The sequence below is a fragment of the Dermacentor andersoni genome, chromosome 10 (genome assembly GCF_023375885.2).
Source record: "Dermacentor andersoni chromosome 10, qqDerAnde1_hic_scaffold, whole genome shotgun sequence".
NCBI classification, from domain to species: domain Eukaryota; kingdom Metazoa; phylum Arthropoda; class Arachnida; order Ixodida; family Ixodidae; genus Dermacentor; species Dermacentor andersoni.
In genome coordinates, this window is record NC_092823.1 from 121,165,792 (window position 1) to 121,182,337 (window position 16,546).

Below are 16,546 nucleotides of genomic sequence, written 5' to 3' on the forward strand. Positions count from 1 at the left end.
TCCGTTCAGGGAATCTCGTTTTTGATTATTCTGTTGTTTTCTAAGCGTGGTGGCATGAACTGGAATAAATGTTGAATGCTTGGACTGCATGGAACAGGGCACGTGGCTGGGCGTCACACCTTTATTCTATTATTCTGTTCGATACTGCAGTCCCTTGCGAAGACTCATTACAGGACTTGGAAAGTTGCCGACATCTTGCAGTTTCTTCTCCGAGCATGTCATCAGTACCAATGCCGCAAGAAAAAAAAAAAAAGAAAGCACGGCATCACTGTGAGACCTCCTCCAAAGTTCTATATATAGCTGCAGTGGGAGCAAATATTGCCGTATCCACTTACCACTTGCTTCGCATGAGTGTACGTACTTCAGTAAACCAAATACTGACTGGTTAAAGAACAAATATCTCTGAAGATGAAAAGATGGTACACAAAACGAAAAAAGAAACACTATAAAAATTTGGCAATAAAGCCATGTTTGCGTGTTTGTCTGCAGTTGCCTCTTGTACATAATTCGCGTAACCCTCAACAGAACGCATTTCATAACGAACGTTTGAAAAAAAGAAACAAGCAGTCAACAAACAACAAGCTGTGGCGTCGAGAGCACATTACAGGCGTCGCGCGCGCTCCGATGAAACTGCGAGCGAATAACAGCTGGCCGCTTTTAAACTTTGCGAACCTCGCCGGGTTTCCTGTACACGGGCGCTGCGGCCATGCTGCGCCCTTGTAATGTGGGCCAACCAATCACAGCGGAGCAACGCGTGCGCTGCTGGGTCCCTTGCAGCACCATCAGATGGCACTCGCCTCCGCGCATGCGCGGCAGCGGTGGCGCCTGCCGTACAGAGAAAGGAAAAAAGAAAGCCAGAAAACTCGCCTTCGCGCATACGCGGCTGCATGGCAATGAGGAAATAAACGTTTCTTGCGGACAGAATGAATTCCAATTGCGCTACGTACGTGTGCGCACGCTGCCTGTGAAACCATGATGCGTTCAAGGCGTCCGTCGTACTCACTAGCAGTCAGTAACTCCGCCTAACAAAAGGCTTGGTATAATTTGGGTCCGCTTGCGTGTGTGTGTGCGTGTATGTTTATGTGTTTTTGTGTGTGCGTATGTATGTGTGTGTGTCCGTATGTATGTGTGTGTGCGTGTGTGCATTAATTTTCTTGTGTTTCGACTCTTTGTGCACTCACACAAAGCCTCGTTGTATATGGATTCCAACTCATTAGATCTGCTGCATATTTCAACACTCTAGATCATGCCAAATGAGTTTGTCACATTTTTTTTCCTTTAATGATCACCTTGCTCCGAAGGACTTTCGAATTGAATTGTAGGCTAGACTAAAAGGATTCGTTATAGATCGGTTTCTATTTATAGATCGCGCTTCTTGCTTCAAGCGTTCGCAGAAATACCTGGATTGCTCAAATCGTGAGTTTAAGGATATCAAAATACCTAACAATGTTCACGGTTTTGTCTTGATGTGATGACAGCTGGAAGAAATGTTTTGCGCGGTATAGGCGTCCAATTATGAAAGTATCGCTGATGTAAATGAAACGTCATTGACTTCAGAAAGTGCAAACATCGCATTCGCTTTGCCGCCAAGATTGTGGAAAGGAAAGAGCAGCCCGTGATATGAAACATTTATAGAAAGACGGACCTGCGCCGCGCGGAATAAATGATAGAACTGAAAGAAGAAAAGAAAATTAAAATCGCAAAAATGAGGAAATGACGAAACGCTTGTGCACCTCTTTCGGCACCATGGTACTCGGTTCCGGTCACAGGGACGTGTCTGACGCAGTGAGTGCTTTCATCCATGCAAGAAGACGCGCACGATACTAATGTCTACGTTACCTGCTCTGCCTATTGTATATATCTTAAATTACTAACATTCAAAATTTTGCCATCAATCTTCTTATTTATTGGTTTCAAATTTCCCCGTCCAGTTATTTGGTCTCGCTGCTCAATTACATAAACACTGTTTTATTCGCAGTCACACCTTTTCATTGTGTGCTTTATTATTGGCTATTAACTGAACCTAAAATTTACATTCACTTTAGCATCCGCCAAAGAAGGTCAAAGCGAAAGCCTGCGCCCTCAAGAGACGTCCATTAAGTTACTTGGCATTCTCATTCAGCTCCGTTGTTACTTCTTATTGTTTTCTCCCATTAAAGTCCTGGTTTCGAGAGCCTTCATTAAAGCTGCCTTAATTACCTGTGCCTTATTCAACTTCGCCCTAATTAATACCAAAGGTCACGGGTTCGACTCCCACGAGAGGTCGAGGATTCAAGTGCCTTAATTAACTTTATAATAATTAAATGTGCCTCTTTTTTGGAATCATTAGCGGCATCGGTGGGGAAGAAGCGATGTGGAAGAACAGGACGATGAACTAACTCGTCAGCAGTGGTACGAGCGCTCCGATTTTCTGTACCTCACAACGCGACCTTGAAACATAGAGATATAAGGCTTGCAGCTTAAGATTACCCCATTCTTGGCATTACCCTACTGTGCGTACGAGCCATGTTTTGAACGCACAACGACAACAACAACAACAACAACGTAGGCCTTACGCGCGAGGAAAGCATTTCTGTCGAATTAAAGGACAGATAATGTTTTTTTTTAATGAGTGCATGTTCATGAGCATCGAATTGTAGCTCAACACGCGTTTTGCGGTACTCTGATTTGGATAAACATGCAGCCGTGGTTTCGACATACGGCAGTTTGAACAAGAATGTCATTATGTACATAAAAATAACTTGCACTTCTTTTTTTAACACTTCTCAATTTTTCCGAGACGAAACAAGAGATAAGGAAGATGGCAGAACCAGTAAACTTTTCATTGTAATGTAGCGAACTGAACTGAACAAAAAAGTAAGAATAATAATTAAAAAATAACTTCGTAGTGTCTGGCATCTGATCGCAAATGTGCCGCGTAAATCATAGTCTTATTCATTATCATCCCTTGTCGAGGTGCACCAACGCAAAGAACCAAGTCTGTCTTCCTAGCACGACAGCAATATAACTTTTGAGTCTTTCACAACGGGGGGCCTATGACGGGCTTGCCGGCAAGGCAGTCCACGTAGCCAGTTGACAGGTGGATTTTTTCTGAGTCGGAAATCCGGAGAAGTACCAACTTGAAGTCGCTCAATATCTTGAGGTTAAGAGGTGTTATCATTGCTCGCGAAACCAAAATAACTCTTAACACTTCTTTGCTTTCTTCCTTTTTTTCTGCTTTTATGGACATAAACACGTAAGCATCCGACGCGCTAATGCCACCCTTTATTCGTACAGTTTTAAATTATACTTTCCACTCTCTGCGTCACCAATATACTGCACGCAACCTGACAGATTCGCTTCTATCGCGTACTTTTTTTTCCTCCACTAGAGGTCAGCTTGCTTGAAGGAATCGCTTTTTTAACCTAGGTAGGACATTAAGCAGTATAATAGCAAGAGTTTGGTGGCGCAACCCACCGCCCCGTTGCAAAGTGGACGCTCATAACATCCTTCCATCCATCGAACGAGAAAAAGGGATCGCATCGACTTCCGTATCGGCAAAGACGTGGCAGGCGCCAAAAGCTGCTCACCCGTTCGTGGTTTTCAAAGACACTCGCGGTCCTTTTTGTGCAGCCGGCTTTCTCTCTGCTTTTTGTTTGTGTTACCTTCGATGGCACGGCCGGACGATGCTGCGGTGTGATGCAGTAGAGCAGAAAAAAACGGAGCCGACGAAGCCGTTCCTGGAATTCGGGGGGGGGGGGGGGGGGGGGGAAATGAAAGCCCAGAAGGCGGCACGCACTGCACGGTTATCCGAGATCGTCCTCACGTTCGTAGAGACAGCGTACGACTGCGAGCGCTATGTCGCCCTTCGCTCTTCAGTGGCTTTATCCTTCGTTATTGTTTTCTTTTTTATTTTATTTTTTCGTTTTTCACTTTCTCTCGCGCACTTGTTTCGCCCATAGTTCATGCGCGTTTCGCTCCGGCGAACTATTCGTTCAGTCGGCGCCACCGGGCTGCGCTTTTTTTTTTTTTTTCACGCAAGCAACGTCGGGCCTGGCGCGTCTCTAAGCCGTAGTTGCGTGCAGTTTATGCGTCGCCACCGCTACGTCAACGGGTCGACTGGGCAGCTTGTGAGACAAAGGGTAATGCGTAGATTCACGTTCTCAAGAGCGAAGCTCTGTCTTTCTTTCTTTATTATTTATTATTATTCTTTTGAACGTACGAATCAGTGCGGGCGACTGCCCGCAGAACTAGTAGCAGACAGACGTTCCCAAGCCTCAGTCCTGCGAGCCGAAGACTAATCCGCAGCCTTGTGTTCCCGCCAGCGTACAATAGTGTATGTGTGCTTTTAAGTATGTGTGTGCGTTTCGCCGTGTTTCTTTATGCAGATGAACACTCGAATGCACAGGTTGCGTGCAGGTGGCTTTGCTAACAGAAGATACTTATGCACGACACGCTTCGAAAGGAGCAAGCCACCATGGCAAAGCCGCATTTTCAGCACCCCCCTAATTTCAGAGAGGTTTGATGTTTCACAGAGACTTAGCGCGTTTTCCTTGTGCCGCCGTTACCGAAGGTGTCGGGTGCAGCACTCTGAACGCCTTTGTAGATTGCTCGCCTTTTTGTCACTTTTTTTTTCTTCTCACTTTACTTAATCGGCGTTTTATATGCGAGGGGATCCAGAGAGCAGACGAATTCGCGAAGTACGAATCTGCGCGTGCGCGCGCGCATGCGCACGCGCGAGAACCACTGGCGGGGGAGTAACACGGTGTCTGGGTTGACACTTGATTGGCTGGAACTCCGCTCGCCGCGTCTGCACGCGCTGCACGCAACAGCTGACGTGCGGGGGGAAGGGACGCACGCTGCTTCGTGGCCCGTTACAGATGCGTCGTTTCCCTCTCCACAGTGCGGCAACAATGGGGGAATACGGAGAGTTTACGAACGCAGGTGGCGATCAGCTAGCCGGGAGCCGTGCTGGGGCCGGCGCAGCGTCGCGCCGCGTCGAGGCGGCGGCGGCTGCAGCACCGGCTTTCTCTGTCTGTCTAGTGCAACGCGTCGGGCAAATGACCATTTGTTATTTGTCTCCCTCGTGGGCCCCGCACGCTTTACGCGGTCTCGCCGGAGCGCGACCTTGTTGATCTCACTACAGAGGACGCCTTCTCGCTCTCTGCACTAGCTGCTGATATAGTATAAGCTCGGTGAAAGTGAGCGCAGGAGCGAATCCTCTCGCTATATTTTTCTTTCCTCCGTCTTTCTTGAGGAAGTCGCTCCGCAAATGAACTATGGCTAGAATTTTACCTAGTCGCCATATTGTACATGGGTAAATAGTTCCATTCTTTACCCCTCGCTGATGGCCTCTGTTCTTGCCCTTTTACTTCCCCACACGCATACACCTAATGTTGACCACCGTTCTTGTGTTAGCTAGCAGTCAAAGCTAGGCAGTTACAGGGTGGTAAGCAGCATTTTCCCTCCTTCTGCCTACCCTCCCGGGTTGGGCGTGAACATATGTTTACGTAGGAAATAAAGCATCGCCTTTGTTTCGTACGTGCATCCACAACCTAGAAGTACATATTGTTATGGGGTTAAAAACAGTCAGACGTATATTTTCAGGGTATTTACAATTGTAGCAGCTGACAAGATGGTAGACAGCGCGCGAATTCCAGAGCGTCGTCTTCTTTCCGACCAAGATGAAAACATCTTCGTCAGCGTGTCACATGACCCCCGGCGGCTGAAGCACCGGCTCGGTGATGGCTAGGAGGTGGGCAAGTGATACAACTTAAGACGCGCGACGTGGACCACGTCGCAGCGATGCTGAGCCACGGTTGGCTCAAGAGGGGCGTACGTGACGTCAGTTACTTGACGCAAGACACGGTAAGGGCCAGAGTATCGTGAAAGTAACTTCTCCTATTGTTCCTGTATATGCTCCCGCAGGGAGCAGAGTTGCGCATAACCTTTTCGGCGCTGCTCGCGCCCCTATTCGTCGAGCACGATCACGTGGAGCAAAATGACGTCAAATGATCAACTGCGTGCTCCGAAGCCAACTTTACGGAAGCGGCACCGACTCTTTTCCGTCAGTGCCATCGAAATTGCAATCAGCGGACCGTCGAGCGTGCGTAGCAACGATCGGTTCCGGGTTGCAGGTACGGTATTCGAGGATATTAAGGTAATGACTTTGGTGAAGTGCTACGAAGCAGATCATTTTGACACTTGTATTCCAGTATGACGGGGTTGCAGCGCACCAAACTGCGCAGATCGCACGGAAGGTGGCAAAGCCTTTTAGCGTGGTGCGGTGCGGACGAACGAGGCCGGCCGGTTCCTAAGGGCCGATTTACGCTCGAGCCGCCCATCGCCGCAAGCCGCACCGCACGCGTGCGGTCGCGCGTAAAATTGCACATACCGAACACTTGTGCACAAATTTCCGTTTACACTATGTACACAGTGTAAACCGTACACATTGTAAACTGAAATTTGTGCAGAAGTGTTCGATATGTGCAATTTTTCGTGCGACCGCACGCGTGCGGTGCGGCTTGCGGCGATGGGCGGCTCGAGCGTAAACAGGCCCTAAAGGGACCAGAATATGCGAGGTCCGTTCGCCTTGTTTACAGAGGTGAGTTCGGCTTGTTTACACTAAAGCGGCACTTATCTCGAGTAACACTCCTGTACACGCTGAAATGCGTACGCCTGGTATGAGAGGTTCTTCACTCGTGCAATTTTTGGTATATACGTGCAGCGTGACACAGACGCGGTACACAGAAAGCACGACACATGTGTGCGTCGCGCTGCACATATACGCCAAGAATGTTAAATTACCAGCTCGCTCAATTCGCTTTGTTGCTTGTACGATTGTTCTGACTACGCGGCTCCAGAAAAATGTGTTCAGAACAGAGTAAACACTAGCAGGTACAATTTGCCCGCTGCACCCTGGCTTCTCTCTGCTCCGTTTTTTTTTTTTTGTCGGCGTTCTGATTTTTCATGTAAAATCGATTGATGTGCTGGTGTTCATTGTTTTGTGTAAGGCCAGAATACATGGAGCGAACTTTCACGACGAAGTTCGGGCGGCAGAAAATCTGCCGCGGCGCGACGCCGTATTTTCGTCAGGCTGCGCTACATGGAGCGAAGACAGGCCGGCCGCCGCCGGCGAGTCGCTGCGTTGTTATCAGTGTGTCTAGACGAGGCAAATGCGCTGTCGTTATTACGACAATTATTATCGTTTTTGAATTACGGAACACTCTAAAAACGCGTAAAATTTTGTTTAGAAATGATTTCTAATATTTTTTATGTGTTTGAGACATTCATGTGCCGATGTAGTTTAAAGAAAGCGGCGATGCTATGCGTTGTGGCAACACTGGGCGGGTAAACAACTTTCGGCTCCTCCAACTCCGCGGCTATGTACTGTGGCTCAACGCGCGCGCGGCTGAAGCAAGCAGACCCGAAAGTAGCGCACGTGAGCTTGTCTAACCATGGCTGTTATTAACTTGTCGTTAAATTCCAGCCGCGCCGCTTTGGATGCCATGAATACGAAAAGCGGGAGACCGGCGTGAACGATAGAGCGGGATCGGGATACACGGACAAGCGGGGAAGCCTAGTCGGAAGTCGGGGCGGATAGTGAGACCTGATTGGCTCGCTTTGGGGTGCCGCTCGTTTGCCGCTTCCGGTATCGTCGACGCCCGACGAACTTTTCTGCGCCAGCCAGATCGGCGGCGAACGACGTTTTCTCCGCCGCCGCGAGTAGCGCGTACGCCGCCGGGCGTCGAACGCCGACTATTCGTGGCATATTCGCTCCATGTATTCTGGCCTTTAACTTCTCCGAGAGGCCAGCACGTCGCGACGGCGACCAAAGGAGAACCAGGGCGCCCGGTGTGTAATGAACGTCACGATGGCGGGCGTCATATAAACGCCGCTGATTGTCCTGCGACTCCACAAGTCGACGTCGGGCAATCTGGCGTGCTTTTTGTGCTTTGAGTATGGCTTCACGGGCGTTCTCGGATGTGGAATTCAGATTAGCAGGCAGAACGGTGTCGTAAGGTAGCGTAGGGTAGTGGCCAAACAAGAGGAAGAATGGAGAGAAGCCTGCGGTATCATGGCGAGACGAATTATAGGCGAAAGTAACGAACGGCAGTGCAACGTCCCATACGCGATGGTCAGCGGAGACATACATGGACAGCATGTCTATAAGGGTATGGTTAAGGCGCTCGGTTAGACCGTTCGTTTGTGGATGGTAAGCTGTAGCAAGTTTGTGTTTAGTCGCGCACGAGTGTAGAATGTCGTTTACAACTTTAGAAAGAAAGTAGCGGCCTCGGTCGGTGAGCAGCTGTCGAGGGGCGTCGTGGTGAAGGATGACGTTCTCTAGGAGGAAGTCGGCGACATCGGTTGCACAGCTTGTCGGAAGAGCCCGTGTGATTGCGTACCGGGAGGCGCAGTCTGTTGCTACAGCAATCCACTTGTTTCCCGAAGTAGAGGTAGGAAAAGATCCTAAAAGTTGAACACCTACATGGAAGAATGGTTCTGATGGTACGTCAAGTGGTTGAAGGCGACCAGCAGGGAGTGTGATCGGCTTTTTGCGTCGTTGACGACGGTCACACGCAGCGACATAACGGCAGACGTCACCGTATAGACCAGGCCAAAAGAAGCGCCGAAGAACGCGGTCATAAGTCCGTGACATGCCAAGGTGACCGGAAGTCGGTACATCATGAAGCTGGGCGAGAACAGTCTGACGTAGATGCTCAGGCACAACGAACAGTCGGTCAGGGCCGTCCGGGCGCATGTTAGAGCGGTACAATATACCATCTTGAAGTTCAAACATGCGAAGAGAAAGATCGGGCGTCATTGAAGTGAGCCGTTGAATAAGGTGTTGCAAGGAGGCGTCCCGATCGTTGTTCGGCTCCAATATCGCGAAAAGCAGCCACGGAGAGAACGATGACAGATATGCCGGCCACAGAAACGCCAGGAGGGTCGACAGGATGGAGCGACAAGCAGTCCGTATCTTGATGTAACCGGCCCGTCTTGTATACAACTGAATAGTTGTATTCTTGAAGGCGCAGAGCCCAGCGGCCAAGGCGCCCTGAAGGACCTTTGAAGAACGATAGCCAACACAGAGCGTGATGATCAGTGATGACTGTGATGACTGGCGCGCACGTATCACAGATACGTGCGCGCCAGTGTCAATCAGAACCGTAACAGGTACACCATCCGCGTTCACTATAATGAGGTTCCGATGTGTGGGCAAGGTCAGAAGAGGATTTTTGCGTCGGGCCGGTTTGGCAGCATCACCTCCAGGTGCTGCACCCGTTAGTTTTCCGGAAGGGTGCGCCGGAAGGAGCTAGGGGTCGGTTATCGACGAGATGGGGGCGATCGGAAGAAGCGGCGACGTGGCGAAGGAGAGCGGCTAGAGCGGGTAGGAAGAGAAGTGTCGCCAGAATTTACTGGCTGCGTTTGCGGGGCGAACCGAGGAGCAGCATGAGGGCCATGTGAGGGAAGTGCGACCAGGGGGTCGAATTCCACGAAGACCGGCAGTGACGTGAAATATTGCCGATACGGCCACAAGTGAAGCATATAGAACACTTTTTAACAGGGATAAGCGGGCTAGTTGGTGGTCGTTAATGGAATGCATCATGTAACCGCACTGAAAAACAAGGGACAAGGAAGGCCTGTTTTGTGTGTTCCTTCCTTGTCCCTTGTTTTTCAGTGCGGTTACATGATGCATTCCATTGAAGCATATAGGCCTGTCATCTGAAGTACGTCATTTGGCTGAGTTGCGATACCACGTTGGGGCATTCAGGCTGCGGGTGCATATGACAGTGCTGGACGGAGTGTAATCAGGCCGATTAACTGAGCAGACGTTGGTCAAGCCAATGTTGGCCTATTCTTGGCGCACGACGCACTGTTTCAATGAGACGGTCGCCTCGCAATTGTCTGGCCATAAGTTGGAGTCGTGACAGGAGATGGGGCTTCTGTTTCACGTCGGATGATATGTAGGATGTAATCAGAGCGATTAGGCGTGGGCGGACTGCGGAGGCCTTCGCAGGTGGACGTAGCAGCCGTGTTGGGAAGGCGGGGAAATGGCTGGGCAATGCGCTGACTCTTGGCTTCTTCGAACCGCCGACATTTCGTAATATGGCTTGCACAGTGGAAGAATTCTTGAACACAAGGAGATGGAAGGCATCATCTGCTATGCCCCTAATGACATGTGCAACTTTATAAGGTTCGGACATCTTCGGATCCACTTTGCGGCACAGAGCGAGCACGTCCTGGATGTACGCGAGGTAGGATTCAGTGCACGTCTGGACACGCGAAGCGAGGTCTTTTTGGGCGGCGCGCTGACGTCCAACAGGCTTGCCAAACAAATCCTTGAGCTTCTGTTTACAGATGTCCCAGCTGGTAAGTTCCTCCTCGTCTGTCAGAAACCAGACGCGTGTTGTGCCCGCGAGGTAAAATATCAAATTAGCGAGCATGATGGTCTGGTCCCAGTGCTTGCTGGCGCTCACCCGCTCATATAGTTGAAGCCAGTCTTCAACATCAGTGTCGTCGGTGCCAGAAAAGGTTCCTGGGTCCCGGGGTTGTGCTAGAATGACGGTGGGCGCGTGTGCCGACGGGCCCGAAGCATCCTCGCCTTGAGCTGGCATTGTAGATGCAGCCAAGGAGCGCCCGCTGCGTAAATCCATCTTGATAATGATCCCGCAACCTCCACCAAAACGTTACGTGGTTAAAACAGTCAGACGTATATTTACAGGATATTTACAATAACTGTAGCAGCTGACAAGATTGTAGACAGCGCGCGAATTCCAGAGCGTCGTCTTCTTCCGACCAAGATGAAAACATCGGCGTTAGCGTGTCACAATATATATATATATATATATGTGTGTGTGTGTGTGTGTGTGTGTGTGTGTGTGTGTGTGTGTGTGTGTGTGTGTGTGTGTGTGTGTGTGTGTGTGTGTGTGTGTGTGTGCGTGTGTGTGTGAAAGTGCCGACTTGCACGATTGTACCGGCCGTATTGTAAACCGGCACCGGATCCATAGCGCGGACGTGGACCGCAACACAAACAGGCTGCAGTCGTCATGCCGTCACGTTGTCCTTCCGTCGTCGTCATCACTTTATCGCCCTAATTCACTTGTGACGTAGCCTCCTTTCACTTACCATACCGTCGCTTTTTCTGCCATCATTTCAGAGCAGTCATCCTATTATCGTCCTTCTGTCGTTTGTGGTTCCATTGTCGTTACTCCTTCGTCATTCCGTCGTCGTCATTGCGTCACACAGTCGTCTTGCCGTCGTGTTCTTACAGCGTTTCGTTTTAGTGCAAGTTTCCTAAGCTGTTGAAGCTGTTTATTGAAGTCAACGTGACGGCCAGTATTTGACGCACCAACCCACTCAAAAGACAGCGAGGGTACCTGCCTGAGCAGTTTCCCGCCCCAGAAAATGGCTATAGGAGAGCACGAATAAAGCCCCTTAAACTTAGTAAAGTAGCGCCACGCTTTGAATAATGCCTCCTCCTCCTCGCGCGCTCTGGCCAACGCCGCGTCCCTATTGGCCTAATAACATCACGTGGGCCCTCGCGCCGTGCTTCAGCGCCATTTTTGCTCGAGAAGCGTCTACGGAGTGGCGAGGAGCGCATGTTGGCGCCGTTGCTACGCTCGAGCGGTGTAGGCGGCGCGACGGTCGAGGAGGGAGCGGGAAAGAGAGGAGAAAAGAGGAGGAGCGAAGGCGGAGGAAGAGAGTGTCGCTACTTTACGAAGTTTAAGGGGCTGTAAGCATGATAAGATAAAAGGCTGATAAGCATTTTTTTAAGAAGGTACGCAAACATTAGGTACGCAACCATGATGCCAGTCTCCCCTTAAAACGGATAAAAAGGTTCCCTAGATTTCTCCACTTTCTTTAGGAAGCAGTCGTTCCCTTTGCCAATATACGTTTCGTAGAGATAAACTAGATTCTTTTGCAAATAGGCTGCAAACTTACAGTTTGAATTCATTTTCGAGCCTGTTTTTTCATAAATTTCAATAATGACGTCGCTGCACTCAAGTATAATTATCTTGCAGTTCAAGTTCTTGCAGTGCAAGAGGCTCTTTCCTGCACAAATTTCCCTTAGAAATGGAAAGTCTTTGTCTAAATAACTACAGTCCCTAGATCTAGAGAAGTTTTTCTAGGGCAGGCAGCACCTTACTGCTGCCACCGACTTCGTGCTTTAAAGGTTAAGGAGAGCACTGCCCTTCCCTGCACTCCCACCCGTCCTTCAACACCCTCGTTTTTCTTTTCTTTAGACTGAAAACGAAACCGATCAGCAGAAAAAGCGCTGATAATGGGAAATATATATTGTCACGCCTAGGGAAAGTCGGTGTAGAGGGCGTATCAAAGCACTTTATCAGAGCAGTCAATGCGACGTCGTTGTCGTCCCTGTTTTTCTATCCGCGCGCTACTTCAGCGTCGTTTTCATCGCCTGGCACATACCCGCGGCGACCATATAGGATGTGGCAATATTACACATTCAAGAGTTTCACGATATTTGCCAGGTTTACGGCTGTGGTTAATACGCTGTATTGCAATAACTCTATTCCTTAAATCACAATTTACGATGGGCTAACAGAAAAATCTATCAAAATGTGAGCTTCAGCTCTAAACATAGCTGTATTCAGAAACCAGGTCAAGCAACCCTGAGAGCCGTTGGACGTTTTCCGGACAAGAGCGGAGAGCCGGGGTTTTTCAGCCTCGAACAATGTGACCGTACTTTATAAATCTGCCCAATTAAACGTTTTCCACCCTTTCCGCCCGCTTCCTTGCACGACGGGAAGACCCAACTTTCTTCGCCATCGCGCAAGGAAAGCTACGTGCAGTCACAGCAGACTGGCATGCCTCAACAGGGCGAAAGCTTACCACATGGTCCATCTGGAGGGCCGGACTCCAAGAACAATTCGGCGAGCAACATTCGATCATACAGTGGCAACAGAAGGTCACAGCCCTCACGCAAAAAGCCGGAGAGAGCCTGCAGCAGTACACTTTTGCAAAGCTCAAGATCATGTCACGCTGTCCAGTTTCCATTACTGACAAAGAACGCATCGAATACCTCGTTCAAGGCATTCGTGACGACCAGGTAGCCACATACATCGCTGTTCAGCGACCCCGTACCGTGGACGACTTCCCCAGCATTGTATCCGAAGTGGATAGAGCATTGGACCACGCCCGCCTGATCCGATCTCCGCAGTCAGCAGAGCAATTCGCAAGACAGCCGGGACGCCCCCAGCTCCAGAGTGCTACTGCCAGAACTGACAGTACTGTGAACTCCTCACAGACTGCTCGACCATCTACGTTCCAGTACACCACACGCATGACGCAGCCTCCTCGTATTAACAGCCTACAACATGCGGACCAAGAGTCGAGGTACGAAGCCATTTCAGCCAAGTATGGTTCCCCAGCATACAGAAGAGGACAAGACTTGAGAGATGCGCTGTACTACAACTGTCAAGAGAAGGGTCACCTTGCAAGTAAATGTACTTCACCAAAGCAACCTTCTGGTGACAACAAGCCGACAGTCCCCAAAGCACCAACAGCCTACGTTGGCCGTGTCGATGACACCCTGTATGGATCCAAGTTCAGATGTGTCGTCATTACCGCTCAAGTCAAAGGAATGGGAGAGATCAGTGCTTTCCCAGACACTGGCTCAAATGTCACAATTCTTGCAGCAAACTTAGCATCAAAAGTCAACATCGAACTGTGGACCAAGCCACCTTTGCTTGTCGTTGGTGGAAGCTCCGTCATACCGGAAGGATCTGTCTTCTTGAGGGTCACCATTGGACCTCTATCTGCAGTTGTCGAAGCACCCGTCCTTAAACGGAACGCCCTACCCCTCATTCTAGAAGAGGATTAGTTTTACGCAGCTTAAGCTAAACTCCACTTCAAACCTCCAAAGCTGCCTGTGATCTGCCAGCCATCTACCAACGTTGTCGTGCAGTGCAAAGAGGAACTATTGCCAAGAATGTCAAATGCAGTAATTTTGACAACATCTGCATTGTCACGTTTTGATCCATCGCAGCCCACGGCTGAGCCGCTTCAATTCGAGCATGAGCCGGACGAGAATGAACCCTTGTGGAGCCAGCTCAACAAGGCGGCCCTAGTTCAACTGGAAACCACATGCCCCACAAGCCCACTCCAAACAAGCTCCTCCAGCCTATTGCCTTCAGACCCACTTGATAACGTCCCTGACGATCCCCTGACTGACATCTGCCTCGGAGCTCAGCTCAATCCCGAAGAACAAGCAGCCGTGAAGCACATTGTACAACGACATGCTGGTCTTTTCAGCACCAGCCCTGAAGACATCGGTCTCTATGAAGGCATCGAACACGAAATCAAGCTGGTGCCTGATACCATGCCCTACGGTCGACAGCCGTACCATTACACAGCCAGTGATAGACAATTTCTCGAGCGTCAGACAGCGACTCTGCTTGAGAGTGACATCATCCGACCATCCTATGGCCCAGGGGGGTCCCAGCAGTGGTAGTGACGCAAAACGACAAAAAGAGGCTGTGTGTGAATTATATACCTCTGAACAATATGACAGTGAATGTCCTGCAGCCACTTCCCCGGGTCGATGACATTTTTGATGGCCTTGCTGGAAACTCCCTGTTCGCGGTCTTGGATTTGTGCTGTGCATACTGGCTAATCAGAGTGAAAGAGGAAGACCAAGAGAAAACCACATTCATAACGCACCAGGGTACTTTCAAATTGACTCGAATGCCTTTTGGGTTGAAGAACGCACCATCCACCTTTCAAGAGGCGATGCACAAAATCTTTTCTCAACTAAAGCCTCGACAGTCCACATCAGGTGTACGCACATACCTAGATGACATCATCATCTTCGCCAACACCTTGTCGGAGTTCCTAGATCTTCTGGACGAAACTTTGACTCCTGCAACGGGCCGGCTTCAAGGTTTCCCTGAAGAAGTGCAGGTTTGCTGTTTCTTCGGTGAAGTTTCTCGGATTTCTGATCTCGTAACAAAGCAAGCAGCCAGACCCCTCAAAGATTGAAACACTCCTGCGAATACCGGTGCCAAAAACGTCAAAACAGGTGCTCTCCTGGCTCCAAACAGCCGATTCCTACAGACGCTTCATACGTGACTTTTCGAAGATTGCTGCGCCTCTCCAAGCCGCCATTCGCACTGTCGTGTTCGAGTGGACACCTGAGTGCCAGAAGGCCTTTGACACTATTCGCTCTGCACTGACATCAGCGCCAATACTGGACCATTTTGACGCTGATGCACCTACGACAGTCGCCACATAAGCATCTGCTACAGCCCTTGGGACAGTGCTCACCCAAAAGAAAGACGGCAAAGAGACTGTGATCGAGTATGCCAACCGATTGCTCACAGAACCTGAGCGTAAACTGCACAGCAACGTTTGGGAAGCTTTGGTCGTGCATTGGACCATTACAGTGAAGTTTCGACATTACCTACTCGGACGACGGTTCCATCTTCTGACAGACAACTGGTCAGTTGCCTGCTTGACAACAAACTTTAAGCCGTCTCGACGCTTCACAGGAATGCTACTCGATCTAGCAGAGTTTGACTTCTCTGTTGAACATCGACCAGGACGCCAGAACCATGTGGCTGACATGCTTTCACGTTACTCATGCGCCACAGTATCTCAAGTCCACACCCTCATCACAATGCAAGCTGAAGATGAAACATGCAAGGCCATCCGTGCAAAGCTTCTGTCAGGACAGGAGAACCAGAACTTTGTTGTGGCCAATGAAATCCTCTACAGGATTGTGAGTCCAGACCTGTAGACAATTGTTGTCCCAGCCAGGATGCAACAGCAAGTCCTTAAACTTGCTCATGATGACAATGGACACATGGATGTGTCACGCACCTTCACAAAGATCAAAGACCGCTATTGGTGGCCGAAGATGGCTGCTACTACGGAAGCCTATGTTGAAGCCTGTCAAGTTTGCCAGGTACACAACCGGCCTACCACACGTTCAGTTGGCACAATGTGTTACATGCCTACTACTGAGATTCCCTTCAGTGCCATAGCTCTTGACTACATCACAATGCCAGGAACAGAAGAGAAGTACATCCTCAACGTCATTGACTTCACAACCAGATACATCGTCCCAGCAGCGGTGCCCACAGCCTCAACCAAAGATGTGCTGAAGCACTTGCATTCGTTGTTCTACAGATTTGGAGCCGCTGACGACCGTCTCTCCGATCATGCCAAGTCATTTGTGTCTCACCACTTCAAGAATTTCATGCGCATGCATGGTGTGAACATGCATTTTTCAGTAGCATACCGTGCTGCCAGCAACGGACTTGTTGAGCGTGCCAATGGAACACTTGTGACAGCACTTCGGAAACTGTGCGATGGTGACCAGTCACTTTGGGTCACGAAACTGGAAGAAGCCGCTTTCGCTGTCAATACAACCCACCATCGATGCACTGGCTTTTCGCCTTTCGAACTTTTGTTTGGGTTCATACCAAAGCTGCCACATCAAAACGTCTGCCCACATCAAGCCTCTAACCTCAGCGAAAGGCTCCTGACACTGCCAGATCGGCGAAGCGAAGCAGTCAGTAACTAAAAACAAGCGCAAGAA

At 49.7% G+C, this 16,546-nt stretch overlaps 1 protein-coding gene and 1 long non-coding RNA gene across 2 annotated transcripts in view; one reads left to right on the top strand and one right to left on the bottom strand.

Moving 5' to 3' along the window:
- Positions 1-4,607, bottom strand: part of LOC126544898 (G1/S-specific cyclin-D2-like) — a 357,628-nt gene extending 353,021 nt beyond the window's left edge. The window contains exon 1 of the mRNA XM_050192430.3: positions 3,570-4,607. The gene's annotated coding sequence lies outside the window, so the exon portion shown is untranslated. The remainder of the gene's footprint in view (positions 1-3,569) is intronic.
- A 1,929-nt stretch (positions 4,608-6,536) lies between these two features.
- LOC129387992 (uncharacterized) overlaps positions 6,537-16,546 on the top strand; it is a 54,770-nt gene continuing 44,760 nt past the window's right edge. The window contains exon 1 of the long non-coding RNA XR_008615116.1: positions 6,537-6,583. This is a non-coding gene — a long non-coding RNA (uncharacterized lncRNA). The remainder of the gene's footprint in view (positions 6,584-16,546) is intronic.